General features: G+C 51.8%; 1 long non-coding RNA gene across 1 annotated transcript; it reads right to left on the reverse strand.

Moving 5' to 3' along the window:
* Positions 1-218: 218 nt before the first annotated feature.
* LOC140391425 (uncharacterized) lies at positions 219-15,501 on the reverse strand. The gene is made up of 3 exons (XR_011935060.1): positions 15,375-15,501; positions 14,800-15,237; positions 219-1,259 (listed from the first exon to the last, which is right to left on the reverse strand). It is a non-coding gene; the product is annotated as an uncharacterized lncRNA (long non-coding RNA).
* Positions 15,502-15,780: the final 279 nt, after the last annotated feature.

Raw genomic sequence — 15,780 nt, forward strand, 5'->3', positions numbered from 1 at the left:
TGTGTTATTGTTCTGAAATCAGTGAGTGCCTGGCACATCCTTTGCTGTGAACTTGGAATGATGCGGAGTCTGTAGAGATGAGGGATATCTTGCCAGAGACACCCTTCTCAAGCCTATAAGGAAGAAGTATCAAAACAGAGGCTGAATTCCAGAAAGACACTAATCAGAAATCATCCGAGTGCATCAAAGATCTTTATCCTTTTATTTCATTAGTATTTTCTTTCCGTTTCCACCACCTTTTCCCCTCTGTGTTTTGTGTGTGTGTAAAGAGTGGGGGTAGTTAGAAAGAGGGGAGGGGGTTGGGAAAGGGGTATTAGATAATCAGTTATATTTTCTGACAGTTTAATTATAATACTGTGAATAGTAAAAGGGTTCTTGTGTTAGAGCTACAAACCTGGTGACTGTACTTTATTGGGCTCAACCAAGGACCTCGAGTATTTGAAATAAAATCTTATTTCACCCGTGTTACAACTCCGGTTCAAGTGGGGTGGGAATTGACCACGCAATAGTCCAAGGTGTCATTACAGGAACCAAAGTAGGCCTTCACTCACATTAAGTATGAAGATGTCAGAAGATAGAACTTCTCTCAGTTTACAAATCCTAAAAAGTATTTGTCCCGTGACCTAGCTTTCAGTTCTGTCATTTTGCATGGCAATGATTTCCATGTTAAGTCCATTGCTTTGTTCAAACACCTGCTGAAATGTTGCTGTCCACGTGAAGAAAAGGATTTGAGACAAGCATAGTGATTTGTTCCACCTTGTCCAACTCCTGAAATCATCTGCTGAATTCTTTTTCCAATATGTTCAGGTGGTCACAGAATTTGTTTGGATGGAACTTTCTGTTTGACCTGTTGTTGGACTTCCTCCAGATTTGGCAAGTGCTCAGCAATTTTGTTCTTTAACTGAGAGTATCTCAGGCCCAGTTTCAACTTGAACGCATTCACTGCACTGATCATGTGTGACAAGCCTTTGTCTCTCCGCTGGAGTTCACGATTCAACTAATTCGATTTTCCACTCTGAGAAATCCCGAGTCTCGCGTGAATTAGGGCGTTTCGGCAGGCGATGAGCTGATTCACTTGTCATTACAAGAATGCTAAGTCTTGCGCAATTTGGAATGCAATGATAATCGATTGTGCGAGACCCCGGGATCGACCTGTCAATGGCGATCCACTACTTTGGAGACCAATGAGATGTGCACATGGTTGGAGAGGCCATTACGGATGCAGGTCTTGTGCTTTGGCACTACCAATGAAGACAGCCCTGTAATTTAGAGAGAAAATTACAGCTACTCCTACAATGCTGGTGAGGATGTCTAACTCCATGCTGTCTTGTAAAGAGTATGGCTGCTAATGCATTTTGCTAACTGTCATGTGAGAGTACCTTTAAGAAATGGGTGTTTAAGAAATGTACATTTAAGAAATGGGTGTTTATCAGTGATGTCAGAGTGTGGGAGGAGCTGGGCTGTCTGTCGGCTTTTTACTTTTGTTTTAGGCTGTTTGCTGCAGGGTGTGTTTTAGTTTCGTTTTCGGAGCTGGATAGCTGCAGTCACAGCCAGAAGGGGTATTAGTCTCTCTCTCTGTAATCTAAAAACTGTAAATCGATCCTTTGGTGATTTAAAACTAACAACTGCTCTCAGTAGTGACTTTAACCTGATGTGCTTCTGTTTAAGGATGTTAAAAGGACAGCTTAAGGATTACTCAGTGCTGTATTCTTTGGGGGTTTTATTTGAATTAATGGTTGCTAAGATGTTCACTGTATGTTTTAAAAAGGTTAACTTGAGTTCATAGAATAAACACTGTTTTGCTTTAAAAAATACTTTTCCATTTCTGCTCTACCACACCTGTAGAGTGGGCCGTGTGCTCCCCATACCACAATCTATTAAAAGTTGTGGGTCAGGCGAACTCCATGATACACTTTGGGGTTCTCTAAACCGGGGCCCATAACAAAACACTTCCAGTAAAGAGTTTGTCATAATTCCTTGACATAAAACAGGTGTAGTGTAAATAGCACGGGCGGGATTCTCCGTAATCGGCGCGATGTCCGCCGACCGGCGCCAAAAACGGCGTGAATCAGTCCGGCATTGCGCCGCCCCAAAGGTGCGGAATCCTCCGCATCTTGAGGGGCCGAGCCCTAACCTTGAGGCGCTAGGCCCGCGCCGGACTGATTCCCGCCCCGCCAGCTGGTGGGAAAGGCCTTTGGTGCCCCGCCAGCTGGCGGGAAAGGCCTTTGGTGCCCCGCCAGCTGGCGCGAAACTGACTTTGCCGTGTGGCGCATGCGCGGGAGCGTCAGCGGCCGCTCACGGCATCCCCACGCATGCGCAGTGGAGGGGGTCTCTTCCGCCTCCGCCATAGTGGAGACCATGGCGAAGGCGGAAGGAAAAGAGTGTCCCCACGGCACAGGCCCGCCCGCGGATCGGTGGGCCCCAATCGCGGGCCAGGCCACCGTGGGGGCACCCCCCGGGGCCAGATCGCCCCACCCCCCCCCCAGGACCTCGGAGCCCGCCCGCGCCACCTTGTCCCGCCGGTAAGAGAGGCGGTTTGATTCTTGCCGGCGGGACAGGCATTCCAGCAGCGGGACTTCGGCCCATCGCAGCCGGAGAATCGCCGGGGGGGGGGCTCGCCAACCGGCGCGATTCCCACCCCCGCCGAATATCCAGTGCCGGAGAATTCAGCAACCGCCGGGGGCGGGATTTACGCCAGCCCCCGGCGATTCTCCGACCCGGCGGGGGGTCGGAGAATCCCGCCCCATATGTCAACTACACATCACATGAATGTGAGGTATGTTATGGGTGAGGCATTTTCAGAACCCCAAAAATGTATCATGGAGTTCAACCAACCTCTCCCTTTAATGCATTTGTTGCTTTTACTAGCACACGGCTTGTTCCCTAGGTGTGATTACAATAATGGACACGTGGGTTTTTAAACACAAAACACTGTTTATTTCATGAACTCAACTTAACATCTTAAATAAACATTGGATCTCTTAACACCCCTTACTTCAAAGATAACTCCGAAAATATTGCAACAGTAAATAATTCCTTAAAATGTTCCTTCAAACTTCCAAGAGGCATAACACCTTTAAACAGAATCACATTAGGTTAAAGGCTTTACTATTATGAGTTTAAATCACCCAAATGATCCAGAGATAGTCTTACATGGCAGAGATCACAGCAAATCCAGCTTATTGCAAAACACAGACAGACACCCAGCTCTTTTCCTCCAAACTGCAGCTCTAAACTGCAAAATGGCTGACCTGACCTCAGCTCCACCGACTCTCTGACATCACTGTTTTCTTAAAGGTACATTGCTTAAACATCCATGTCTTAAAGGTACTCTCACATGACAGCTCACATGACAGGTACAAAAAGGAGGCGAATACCGACCGGAACATGGCTGACCTTCACAATAAGAGGGCATATAGATGTACATGCATGATGCTTTCAAATGAAGAGGCCATTCTTATGAACAAAGGTGTATGATATTAACAGACATTGTACGCCCGTGACCCAGAAATTATGTCAAAGTTTCTTAATTTGTCTAACCCCACCACAGCAGGGGTGGAGGCAGGCTGCTGATTGCTGCGCCCTGTTGTCTTTGGTGACTTTGGAGGATGTCCTATTGAGGACTGAGACTTGTGCGCCACGGGCCCGCTTTGGGTGTACTGTTATGGGGTAGATACACCCCCTCAGCTGGAGGTGATGGGGTTACAGACTGAAGGAATTGGAGCTGGCTAAAGTCTCTAGGAGTCACTTGGATGGATGGCCCTGGGGTCTCCAGTTGCTGGACCCTTGCCTGCCTTTTTGAGGAGAAGGGGCTCCTGGAGGGGCATCAAAGTGCCCTGCCCCTCTCTCGCCTCACCAATAATGCCTGTAGAGGTGGAGTGCAGGTCTGAGCGCAAATCCAGCAGAATCTGGTTGATCAAGGTGTTAAGGCACAGCTGATGGTAAATGCCAAGCTGTCCAATCCCCACAACTGCCACAACACTTTTTGAAATTTGTATATTATGAGGTTTTCTGAAATCTCCAAACATTTGTGATGATTTTATATTAAAGTAGACATTTATTAAAAAGTAAATCAACAAAAAATATTAAATTACACTTAAACACAAGAATGGCTTTGTGCAGTTAACAGTACTTTAAAACAGTTCCAAAAGACCAAGGGGCAGGATTCTCCACCCCCACGCCGAATTGGCCGCGCCGTCATGAATGCCGTCGAGGTTCACGACGGCGCGGAATGGCCCCGGTCCCGACCGATTCAGGCCCTGACAATGTGCCAGTATCGGGGCCGCGTCATCTACCCGCGCCAGGCCTTGTCACCCGCGTAAAAGTGACGCCGAATAGATGACGCGGCCGGCGCCGCATAACGGACGTCATCCGCGCATGCGTGGTTGTCGTCCTGTCCAAATCCGCCCCGCAAGAAGATGGGGGACGGATCTTGCGGGGCCGCGGAAGGAAGGAGGTCCTCCTTCAGAGAGGACGGCCCGACGATCGGTGGGCACCGATCGCGGTCCATGGCACATTCAAGGTGAAGCCCGGTGCAGGATCCCCCCTCGCCCCCCCACAGGCCGCCCCCCCAGTGTTCACGCACCGCCCACGACTGCAGCGACCAGGTGTGGACGGCGCTGGGGGGAACCCGCCGTTTTGGCCTGGCCGCTCGGCCCATCCGGGCCTCAGAATCGCGGGGGTGCCGGAGAATCGCCATTTTGGGTATCTCGGGCGATTCTCCGGCCTGCGGCCCGCGAAACCCGACTGGCCCGTTCCCGCCACTCGGGAGAATCGCGGGAGGGCGTCGGACCGGCGGCCCCGGAAATTTCGGCGGTCCAGGCGATTCTCCCAACCGGCGTGGGAGTGGAGAATCGCGCCCCTTAACTTAAACAACGCTCAGACCTAACCTTCTCTTTTCTGCTTGGCAACAACCCTGATAGATTCTTAAAAAGTGGCTGTTTAGCACAGGGCTAAATAGCTGGCTTTGAAAGCAGACCAAGGCAGGCCAGCAGCACGGTTCAATTCCCATAACAGCCTCCCCGAACAGGTGCCGGAATGTGGCGACTAGGGGCTTTTCACAGTAACTTCATTGAAGCCATTCCGGACCTGGAGATAGGAGGCCTGATAATGGGAGGGGACTTCAATACAGTGTTGGATCCAGCATTGGACCGCTCCAAATCAATGACTGGAAAGAAGCCGGCGGCGGCCAAGGTACTTAGGGGGTTTATGGATCAGATGGGGGGAGTGGACCCATGGCGGTTTGCAAGGCCGCAGTCCAGGGAATTTTCTTTCTTCTCCCATGGACACAAAGCCTACTCCCGGATAGATTTCTTTGTTCTGGGTAGGGCGTTCATCCCGAGGGTGGAGGGGACGGAGTATTCGGCTATAGCCGTTTCGGACCATGCCCCGCACTGGGTGGAACTGGAGCTGGGAGAGGAGAGGGACCAACGCCCGTTGTGGCGGCTGGATGTGGGACTGCTGGCGGACGAGGTGGTGTGTGGGAAGGTGAGGGGGTGTATCGAAAGATACTTGGAGGCCAACGACAATGGGGAGGTGCGGGTGGGGGTGGTATGGGAGGCGTTGAAGGCGGTGATCAGGGGAGAGCTAATTTCCATTAGGGCTCATAGGGAGAAGACAGAGGGTATGGAAAGGGAGAGGTTAGTGGGGGAGATTTTGAGAGTGGACAGGAGATACGCAGAGGAAAGATTACTTGGGGAAAGACGACGGCTCCAGACGGAGTTTGACCTGTTGACCACAGGGAAGGCGGAGGCACAGTGGAGGAAAGCGCAGGGGGCGACCTACGAGTATGGGGAAAAGGCTAGTCGGATGCTGGCACACCAGCTCCGTAAGAGGATGGCAGCGAGGGAAATAGGGGGAGTCAAAGATGGAAGGGGAGCCACGGTTCGGAGTGCGACGAAAATAAACGAGGTATTCAAGGCCTTTTATGAAGAGCTGTACAGATCCCAGCCCCCAGCGGGGGAAGAGGGGGTGAGACGATTCCTAGATCAGCTGAGATTCCCGAGGGTGGAGGAGCAAGAGGTGGCTGGTTTGGGGGCACCAATTGGGTTGGAGGAGCTGAGCAAGGGTTTGGGGAGCATGCAGGCGGGGAAGGCCCCGGGACCGGACGGATTCCCGGTGGAGTTCTACAGGAAGTACTCAGACCTGTTGGCCCCGCTACTGGTGAGGACCTTTAATGAGGCAAGAGAGGAGGGGACCCTGCCCCCGACAATGTCGGAAGCGACAATTTCTTTGATCCTAAAGCGGGACAAGGACCCACTGCAATGTGGATCGTACAGGCCGATCTCGCTCCTCAATGTGGATGCAAAGTTGCTGGCAAAAGTGCTGGCCACGAGGATCGAGGACTGTGTCCCGGGGGTAATCCACGAGGACCAGACGGGATTTGTAAAGGGCAGGCAACTAAACACCAATGTGCGGCGGCTCTTAAACGTGATAATGATGCCATCGGAGGAGGGAGAGGCGGAGATAGTGGCAGCTATGGACGTGGAGAAGGCCTTTGACCGAGTAGAGTGGGAGTACCTCTGGGAGGTGCTACGCAGGTTTGGGTTCGGGGTAAGGTTTATCAATTGGGTTAAGCTCCTTTACAGAGCCCCGATGGCAAGTGTAGTGACGAACCGGCGGAGGTCGGAGTACTTTCGACTGGACCTAGGGAAGAGGCAGGGGTGCCCCCTGTCCCCCCCTGTTGTTCGCATTGGCGATCGAACCATTGGCCATGTCATTGAGGGAGTCTAATAAATGGAAGGGGGTGGTCCGAGGGGGAGAAGAGCATCGGGTGTCGCTATATGCGGATGACCTGTTGCTGTACGTGGCGGATCCAATGGAGGGGATGGTGGAGGTCATGCAGACTCTAAGGGAGTTTGGGGAGTTTTCGGGCTATAAGCTCAATGTAGGGAAGAGTGAGCTCTTTGTATTACAGGCGGGGGACCAAGAAAGAGGGACAGGGGACCTACCGCTCAGGAGGGCGGAGGGGAGCTTTCGGTATCTGGGGATCCAGATCGCCAGGAGTTGGGGGACCCTACATAAACTGAATCTGACGAGGTTGGTGGAGCAAATGGAGGAGGATTTCAAAAGATGGGACATGTTACCGCTCTCGCTGGCAGGTAGAGTGCAGTCGGTCAAAATGGTGGTCCTTCCGAGGTTTCTGTTTGTGTTTCAGTGCCTTCCCATCGTGATCACTAAGGCCTTTTTTAAGAGAGTAGGCAGGAGTATTATGGGGTTTGTGTGGGCGAATAAGACCCCGAGAGTAAGGAGAGGGTTCCTGGAACGCAGTAGGGACCGAGGAGGGTTGGCGCTGCCAAACCTGGGGAGCTACTACTGGGCAGCAAATGTGGCGATTATCCGCAAGTGGGTTATGCAGGGAGAGGGGGCGGCATGGAAGAGGATGGAGATGGCGTCCTGTAAAGGAACGAGCCTGGAGGCATTGGTGACGGCACCGCTGCCGCTCTCGCCGACAAAGTATACCACGAGCCCGGTGGTGGCGGCAACGCTAAGGATCTGGGGCCAGTGGAGACGGCACCGGGGTGCAAAGGGAGCATCGGTGTGGACCCCGATCAGGGGTAACCACCGGTTTGTCCCGGGGAAGATGGACGGGGGGTTCCAGAGCTGGCATCGGGCGGGGATTGGAAGAATGGGGGACCTGTTCACCGACGGGACGTTTGCGAGCCTCGGGGCACTGGACGAGAAGTTCGAGTTACCCCCGGGAAATGCCTTTAGATATATGCAGGTGAGGGCTTTTGTGAGGCGACAGGTGAGGGAATTCCTATTGCTCCCGGCACAAGAAGTTCAAGATAGGGTGATCTCGGGTGTATAGGTCGGGGAGGGCAAGGTGTCGGAAATACACCAGGAGTTGAAAGAAGAGGGGGAAGCGCTGGTAGAAGAGTTGAAGGGGAAATGGGAGGAGGAGCTGGGGGAGGAGATCAAGGAAGGTCTGTGGGCTGATGCCCTAGGTAGGGTTAATTCCTCCTCCTCGTGTGCCAGGCTCAGCCTGATACAATTTAAGGTGGTCCACAGAGCCCACTTGACGGGGGCGAGGTTGAGTAGGTTCTTTGGGGGGTTTCCGGGTGCGGCGATGACCAGCTGAGTCGCACGTTTCGGTAGCTCCCTGTGAAACGGACTTTTGGGCTCTTGATAGGAGCCCCAACGGCAATTTTGACGGCTAAAAACACTGTGCGGTAAACCAGAAGGGAATCCCCCCTGGATACGGATGGAAAAAGGAGGAGAAAGTGGCCAGATTGCAGTGGATCCTTTAGAACAGCGGCAAGGAAGGCAAGCAAAAACCAAGATGGCGTCGGAAGGTGGCAGTTTAACATGGGGCCCTGAACAACAAGAGTTCTTGAAATGCTGTGTGGAAGAGATCAAAAAGGAAATGAAGAAAGAGCTGTTGGCCCCGATACTACAGGCGATCGAAGGGCTAAAGGAGGAACAAAAGACCCAGGAGCGGGAGCTTCGGGTCGTGAAGGCAAAGGCAGCCGAGAATGAGGACGACATACAGGGCCTGGTGGTGAAGACGGAGACGCAGGAGGCACATCAGAAACGATGTGTGGAAAGGTTGGAGGCACTGGAAAACAACGCAAGGAGGAACAACCTGAGGATTCTTGGTCTTCCTGAAGGTGTGGAGGGAGCGGACGTCGGGGCATATGTGAGCACGATGCTGCACTCGTTCATGGGAGCGGAGGCCCCGGCGGGCCTGTTGGAGGTGGAGGGAGCATACCGAGTGATGGCGTGAGGACCGAGAGCAGGAGAAATTCCCAGAGCCATAGTGGTGAGATTCCTCCGTTTTAAGGATAGAGAAATGGTCCTTAGATGGGCGAAGAAAACTCAGAGCAGTAAATGGGAGAACGCGGTGATCCGCGTTTATCAAGACTGGAGTGCAGAGGTGGCGAGAAGGAGGGCGAGCTTTAATCGGGCCAAGGCGGTGCTTCATAAAAAGAAGATAAAATTTGGAATGCTGCAACCGGCAAGACTGTGGGTCACATATCGAGGGAGGCACCACTACTTTGAGACGGCGGATGAAGCGTGGACTTTTATTGTGGAAGAAAAACTGGAATGAGCGGGTTATTAAAAAGAACGTTCGAACAAAGTGGTGGGGCGAATGTGGGGGACAAAGAGGGGTTTTATGTACTAATCCTGCGATGTGGTAACTTTTCTCTCTCCCACAGGTGGTGATGGGGGGAGGAGGGGAGGTGGAGGAGATGGGGCGTTGGCCATTGGGGGCGGGGCCAAGGGAGAAGCGCGGGCTTGGTTCCCGCGTTATGATAATCATGGCGGGAATAGAGAAGCAGGAAGGAGGGGGCGTCGCACGGTGCGAGCCGAGGTCACGGGGGGAAGCCGAGGTCAGCCAGAGTTTGCTGACTTCTGGGAGCAACATGGGGGGAGTAATTACGCTAGCGGGGGATCTAGCGGGGGGGGGGGTGGGAGGGGGGAATTACTGGGTTGCTGCTGCTGGGGAGAGGGGGGAGCTGGTATGGGAGAGGATGGGCGGGGGGGCACCGCCTGGGGGAGATACAGCTGCGTGGGAACCAGGTGAGGAGCTGGAAAAAGGTGATGGCTAATCGACAAGGGGGGGGGGGGGGGTAGGAAGCCCCCCAACTCGGCTGATCACGTGGACCGTGAGAGGGCTGAACGGGCCGATAAAGAGGGCACGGGTACTCGCACACCTTAAGAAACTTAAGGCAGATGTGGTTATGTTACAGGAAACGCACCTGAAACTGATAGACCAGGTTAGGCTACGCAAAGGATGGGTGAGGCAGGTGTTCCATTCGGGGCTAGATGCGAAAAACAGGGGGGTGGCTATATTAGTGGGGAAGCGGGTAATGTTCGAGGCAAAGACTATAGTGGCGGATAACGGGGGCAGATACGTGATGGTGAGTGGCAAACTACAGGGGGAGACGGTGGTTTTGGTAAACGTATATGCCCCGAACTGGGATGATGCCAATTTTATGAGGCGGATGCTAGGACGCATTCCGGACCTAGAGATGGGAAAGCTGATAATGGGGGGAGATTTTAATACGGTGTTGGAACCAGGGCTGGATAGGTCGAAGTCCAGGACTGGAAGGAGGCCGGCAGCAGCCAAGGTACTTAAAGATTTTATGGAGCAGATGGGAGGTGTAGACCCGTGGAGATTTAGCAGACCTAGGAGTAAGGAGTTCTCGTTTTTCTCCTGTGTCCATAAAGTCTACTCGCGAATAGACTTTTTTGTGCTGGGTAGGGCATTGATCCCGAAGGTGAGGGGAACAGAGTATACGGCTATAGCCATTTCGGATCACGCTCCACACTGGGTGGACTTGGAGATAGGGGAGGAAACAGGAGGGCGCCCACCCTGGAGAATGGACATGGGACTAATGGCAGATGAGGGGGTGTGTCTAAGGGTGAGGGGTTGCATTGAAAAGTACTTGGAACTCAATGATAATGGGGAGGTCCAGGTGGGAGTGGTCTGGGAGACGTTGAAGGCGGTGGTTAGAGGGGAGCTGATATCAATAAGGGCACATAAAGGGAAGCAGGAGAGTAAGGAACGGGAGTGGTTGCTGCAAGAACTTTTGAGGGTGGACAGACAATATGCGGAAGCACCGGAGGAGGGACTGTACAGGGAAAGGCAAAGGCTACATGTAGAATTTGACTTGCTGACTACAGGCACTGCAGAGGCACAATGGAGGAAGGCACAGGGTGTACAGTACGAATATGGGGAGAAGGCGAGCAGGTTGCTGGCACACCAATTGAGGAAAAGGGGAGCAGCGAGGGAAATAGGGGGAGTGAGGGATGAGGAAGGAGAGATGGAGCGGGGAGCGGAGAGAGTGAATGGAGTGTTCAAGACATTTTATAAAAAATTATATGAAGCTCAACCCCCGGATGGGAGGGAGAGAATGATGGGCTTCTTGGATCGGCTGGAATTTCCCAAGGTGGAAGAGCAGGAAAGGGTGGGACTGGGAGCACAGATCGAGGTAGAAGAAGTGGTGAAAGGAATTAGGAGCATGCAGGCGGGAAAGGCCCCGGGACCGGATGGATTCCCAGTCGAATTCTATAGAAAATATGTGGACTTGCTCGCCCCGGTACTGACGAGGACCTTTAATGAGGCAAAGGAAAGGGGACAACTGCCCCCGACTATGTCTGAAGCAACGATATCACTTCTCTTAAAGAAGGAAAAGGACCCGCTACAATGTGGGTCCTATAGACCTATTTCCCTCCTAAATGTAGATGCCAAGGTCCTGGCCAAGGTAATGGCAATGAGAATAGAGGAATGTGTCCCGGGGGTGGTCCACGAGGACCAAACTGGGTTTGTGAAGGGGAGACAGCTGAACACGAATATACGGAGGTTGTTAGGGGTAATGATGATGGCCCCACCAGAGGGGGAAACGGAGATAGTAGTGGCGATGGATGCCGAGAAAGCATTTGATAGAGTGGAGTGGGATTATTATGTGGGAGATGTTGAGGAGATTTTGTTTTGGAGAGGGGTATGTTAGATGGGTGCAGCTATTGTATAGGGCCCCAGTGGCGAGCGCGGTCACGAATGGACGGGGATCTGCATATTTTCGGCTCCATAGAGGGACAAGGCAGGGATGCCCTCTGTCCCCATTATTGTTTGCACTGGCGATTGAGCCCCTGGCGATAGCGTTGAGGGGTTCCAAGAAGTGGAGGGGAGTACTTAGGGGAGGAGAAGATCACCGGGTATCTTTGTATGCGGACGATTTGCTACTATACGTGGCGGACCCGGCGGAGGGGATGCCAGAAATAATGCGGATACTTGGGGAGTTTGGGGATTTTTCAGGGTATAAATTGAACATGGGGAAAAGTGAGTTGTTTGTGGTGCTTCCAGGGGAGCAGAGTAGAGAAATAGAGGACCTACCGTTGAGGAAGGTAACAAGGGACTTTCGTTACCTGGGGATCCAGATAGCTAGGAATCGGGGCACATTGCATAGGTTAAATTTAACGCGGTTGGTGGAACAGATGGAGGAGGATTTCAAGAGATGGGATATGGTATCCCTGTCACTGGCAGGGAGGGTGCAGGCGGTTAAGATGGTGGTCCTCCCGAGATTCCTCTTTGTGTTTCAGTGCCTCCCGGTGGTGATCACGAAGGCTTTTTTTAAAAGGATTGAAAAGAGCATCATGGGTTTTGTGTGGGCCGGGAAGACCCCGAGAGTGAGGAAGGGATTCTTACAGCGTAGCAGGGATAGGGGGGGGCTGGCACTACCGAGCCTAAGTGAGTATTATTGGGCCGCTAATATTTCAATGGTGAGTAAGTGGATGGGAGAGGAGGAGGGAGCGGCGTGGAAGAGATTAGAGAGGGCGTCCTGTAGGGGGACTAGCCTACAGGCTATGGTGACAGCCCCATTGCCATTCTCACCGAGGAACTACACCACAAGCCCGGTGGTGGTGGCTACACTGAAGATTTGGGGACAGTGGAGACGGCATAGGGGAAAGACTGGAGCCTTGGGGGGGTCCCCGATAAGAAACAATCATAGGTTTGCCCCGGGGGGAATGGATGGGGATATGGAATGTGGCAAAGGGCAGGAATAACGCAACTGAAAGATCTGTTTGTGGATGGGAAGTTCGCGAGTCTGGGAGCGCTGACCGAGAAATATGGGTTGCCCCAAGGGAATGCATTCAGGTATATGCAACTGAGGGCTTTTGCGAGGCAACAGGTGAGGGAATTCCTGCAGCTCCCGACACAAGAGGTGCAGGACAGAGTGATCTCAAAGACATGGGTGGGGGATGGTAAGGTGTCAGATATATATAGGGAAATGAGGGACGAAGGGGAGACTATGGTAGATGAACTAAAAGGGAAATGGGAAGAAGAGCTGGGGGAGGAGATCGAGGAGGGGCTGTGGGCAGATGCCCTAAGCAGGGTAAACTCGTCGTCCTCGTGTGCCAGGCTAAGCCTGATTCAGTTTAAGGTATTACACAGGGCACATATGACTGGAGCACGGCTCAGTAAATTTTTTGGGGTGGAGGATAGGTGTGCGAGGTGCTCGAGAAGCCCAGCGAATCATACCCATATGTTTTGGTCATGCCCGGCACTACAGGGGTTTTGGATGGGGGTGACAAAGGTGCTTTCAAAAGTAGTAGGAGTCCGGGTCGAACCAAGCTGGGGGTTGGCTATATTTGGGGTTGCACAAGAGCCGGGAGTGCAGGAGGCGAGAGAGGCCGATGTTTTGGCCTTTGCGTCCCTAGTAGCCCGGCGCAGGATATTGCTAATGTGGAAAGAAGCCAAGCCCCCGGGGGTGGAGACCTGGATAAATGACATGGCGGGGTTTATAAAGCTAGAGCGGATTAAGTTCCTCCTAAGGGGGTCGGCTCAAGGGTTCACCAGGCGGTGGCAACCGTTCGTCGAATACCTCGCAGAAAGATAGACGGAACGGGAAAAAGAAGGCAGCAGCAGCAGCCCAGGATCGGCGGGGGGGGGGAGGAGGAACCAGAAGGACTCTCAGAGTTGTTAATATATACTGTATAGTATGTATAGGTCGTTGCTACAGATAATTATATATTGGACTGTTAAATAATATTTTTGGAGAGTGTTACTTGTGACAAGCCAATTAGGGCTAGTTTTCATTTTTGTTATTTATTATTTATTCATTTTTTGTTTATAAAATAGGTCATTGTTATTTGTGTTGTTATAATATTGTGTAAAGGATGCACAATGTACTGTGTTGGTTGACCAAAAGTTTTCAATAAAATATTTAATTAAAAAAAAGAGTAGGTTCTTTGGGGTAGAGGACAGATGTGGAAGGTGCTCAGGGAGCCCGGCGGACCATGTCCATATGTTTTGGTCATGCCCGGCACTGGAGGGGTTCTGGAGAGGAGTGGCGGGAGCAATATCTCAGATGGTGAAAGTCCGGGTCAAGCCAAGTTGGGGGCTAGCAATATTTGGAGTAGTGGACGAACCGGGAGTGCAGGAGGCGAAAGAGGCCGGCATTCTGGCCTTTGCGTCCCTAGTAGCCCGGCGAAGGATCTTGCTAATGTGGAAGGAGGTGAAGCCCCCCAGCCTGGAGGCCTGGATAAATGATATGGCTGGGTTCATAAAGTTGGAGAGGATTAAGTTCGCCTTGAGAGGGTCTGCGCAGGGGTTCTACAGGCGGTGGCAACCGTTCCTAGACTATCTCGCGGAGCGTTAGAGGAAGGTCGGTCAGCAGCAACCGGGGGGGGGGGGGGGGGGGGGGGGGGGGTGGAGGGGACATCCTGGGGGGGTGGGTGGGGGGGGACTGCCTGGGAGGGTGGATGAGCAAGAGATAACATGAAGGGTTGGGGAAACTGGCACGTACGGGTGAGGGCCAGTGTACAAAGCTGTGTAAATATATCATTTTGCCATGTATATATCTTGCTCTGCGCAATTTCTTGTTTCTTTTTGTTACGAGGGGAGGGGGGGTTATTGTTTGTAAGGGAGAAAAATTGTGTTAAAAAACTTTAATAAATATATATGTTTTAAAAAACTTAATTGAAGCCTACTTGTGACAATAAGCAATTTTCATTTCATCTATAGAATACCATAATTATACCACACACAGTGCCCTTTTCCCTTGTGGTATCCATTGTGAGGCTGACAGCTACTGATTCTCCAGGTCTGGCCTTGTTCACACTGATCTAAACAGCTGTCCCCTCAAACAGGCTGTTGAACACACATCAAAACTATTTCTTTTATTTCCTTATGTAAATTCTTACTGAAGTTCCTCTTTGTTCATTCACATATCAAAACCACATTTTACTGTGATGTTAGACCCTTGCAGTCACTTTGTCTCTTAATCCAACTACAACAAACACATCCCCTCCAGCCTGTTTTCCAGTGCATGAGAAATATGAGAGTGATATTACCTTCCCAAGGGGACCTCAAGGCATTCGCTTGTCAGAGCCATGATATCACACAGAACCAGGACGGACTCCTCCATTCTTCGCTCTAGTCTGTTGACTGCCTCTCACAACTCTACCTAGTTTTCAGTCGCATGTCTTTGCATCTGCAGGGTGTGTGATATTGGTCATTTCCAGAGGCTCATCATCAATCTTGGACTCAGCAGATGTCTGATCTCCAGCAGTCTTCAGAGTGCCTGAGACCTGGGCTGTCACTGCCTCTGACTGCTGCAGAGACATGTCTGTGAGGTGTTCCCCAGAATTTAATCCATGACCTATTGGCATGTATGTCTCTGAGCTGGGGGGAGATGCAGATGAAGTCAGTGACAGATCTCCCAATGGCTCTTCTGCTTCTTCCTTTGAGGTGGCCTACAGTTTCAGGCCTATGTTGGTGCCTGCTGATGTCTGTAAGAGAAAGAAGATAGATTTAGTTCATTAGCGGGTAGAATGCAGCATTGTATGTCACTCGTTGTGATCATTATGATGTGATGAACTCATGGAGGGTTCATCCGTACTAGTTTGCTAGAAGAGGCCGATCTCACCTTCACAAATTGGAGCGATCTCTTTCCTTGCTCACCAACCCGGTGGCATCATTCTCGAATATGGTCAACTCCAGGATGTTGGCTCTCCCTCCTCCAGTCTGGGATCTTTCTCTTTTGTTGTGGGCAAGCTTGGCCTGGATGAAGACAAATGAAATAGATGGAATATGATGAGAAGAGGTGGAGGAGAGGTTGGGAAGCCTTCACAACTGCTGTTTGTGTTGAACCCTCCGCAGTAAGGACTGAGGATGGAGTGTGTACAGCATGATAGATGAGATGCTGGTGATGCTAAAGTGTCCATGAGACCATCAGTTCTGATGTGTCCCCCTATAATATTTTGTGAGATGCCTGAACAATGTATCCCTTTGAGTGCATGATGCCATTATGAGTGTGTGAGCTTGGAGTGAGC

This window comes from Scyliorhinus torazame, chromosome 15 (genome assembly GCF_047496885.1).
Source record: "Scyliorhinus torazame isolate Kashiwa2021f chromosome 15, sScyTor2.1, whole genome shotgun sequence".
Lineage (NCBI taxonomy): Eukaryota > Metazoa > Chordata > Chondrichthyes > Carcharhiniformes > Scyliorhinidae > Scyliorhinus > Scyliorhinus torazame.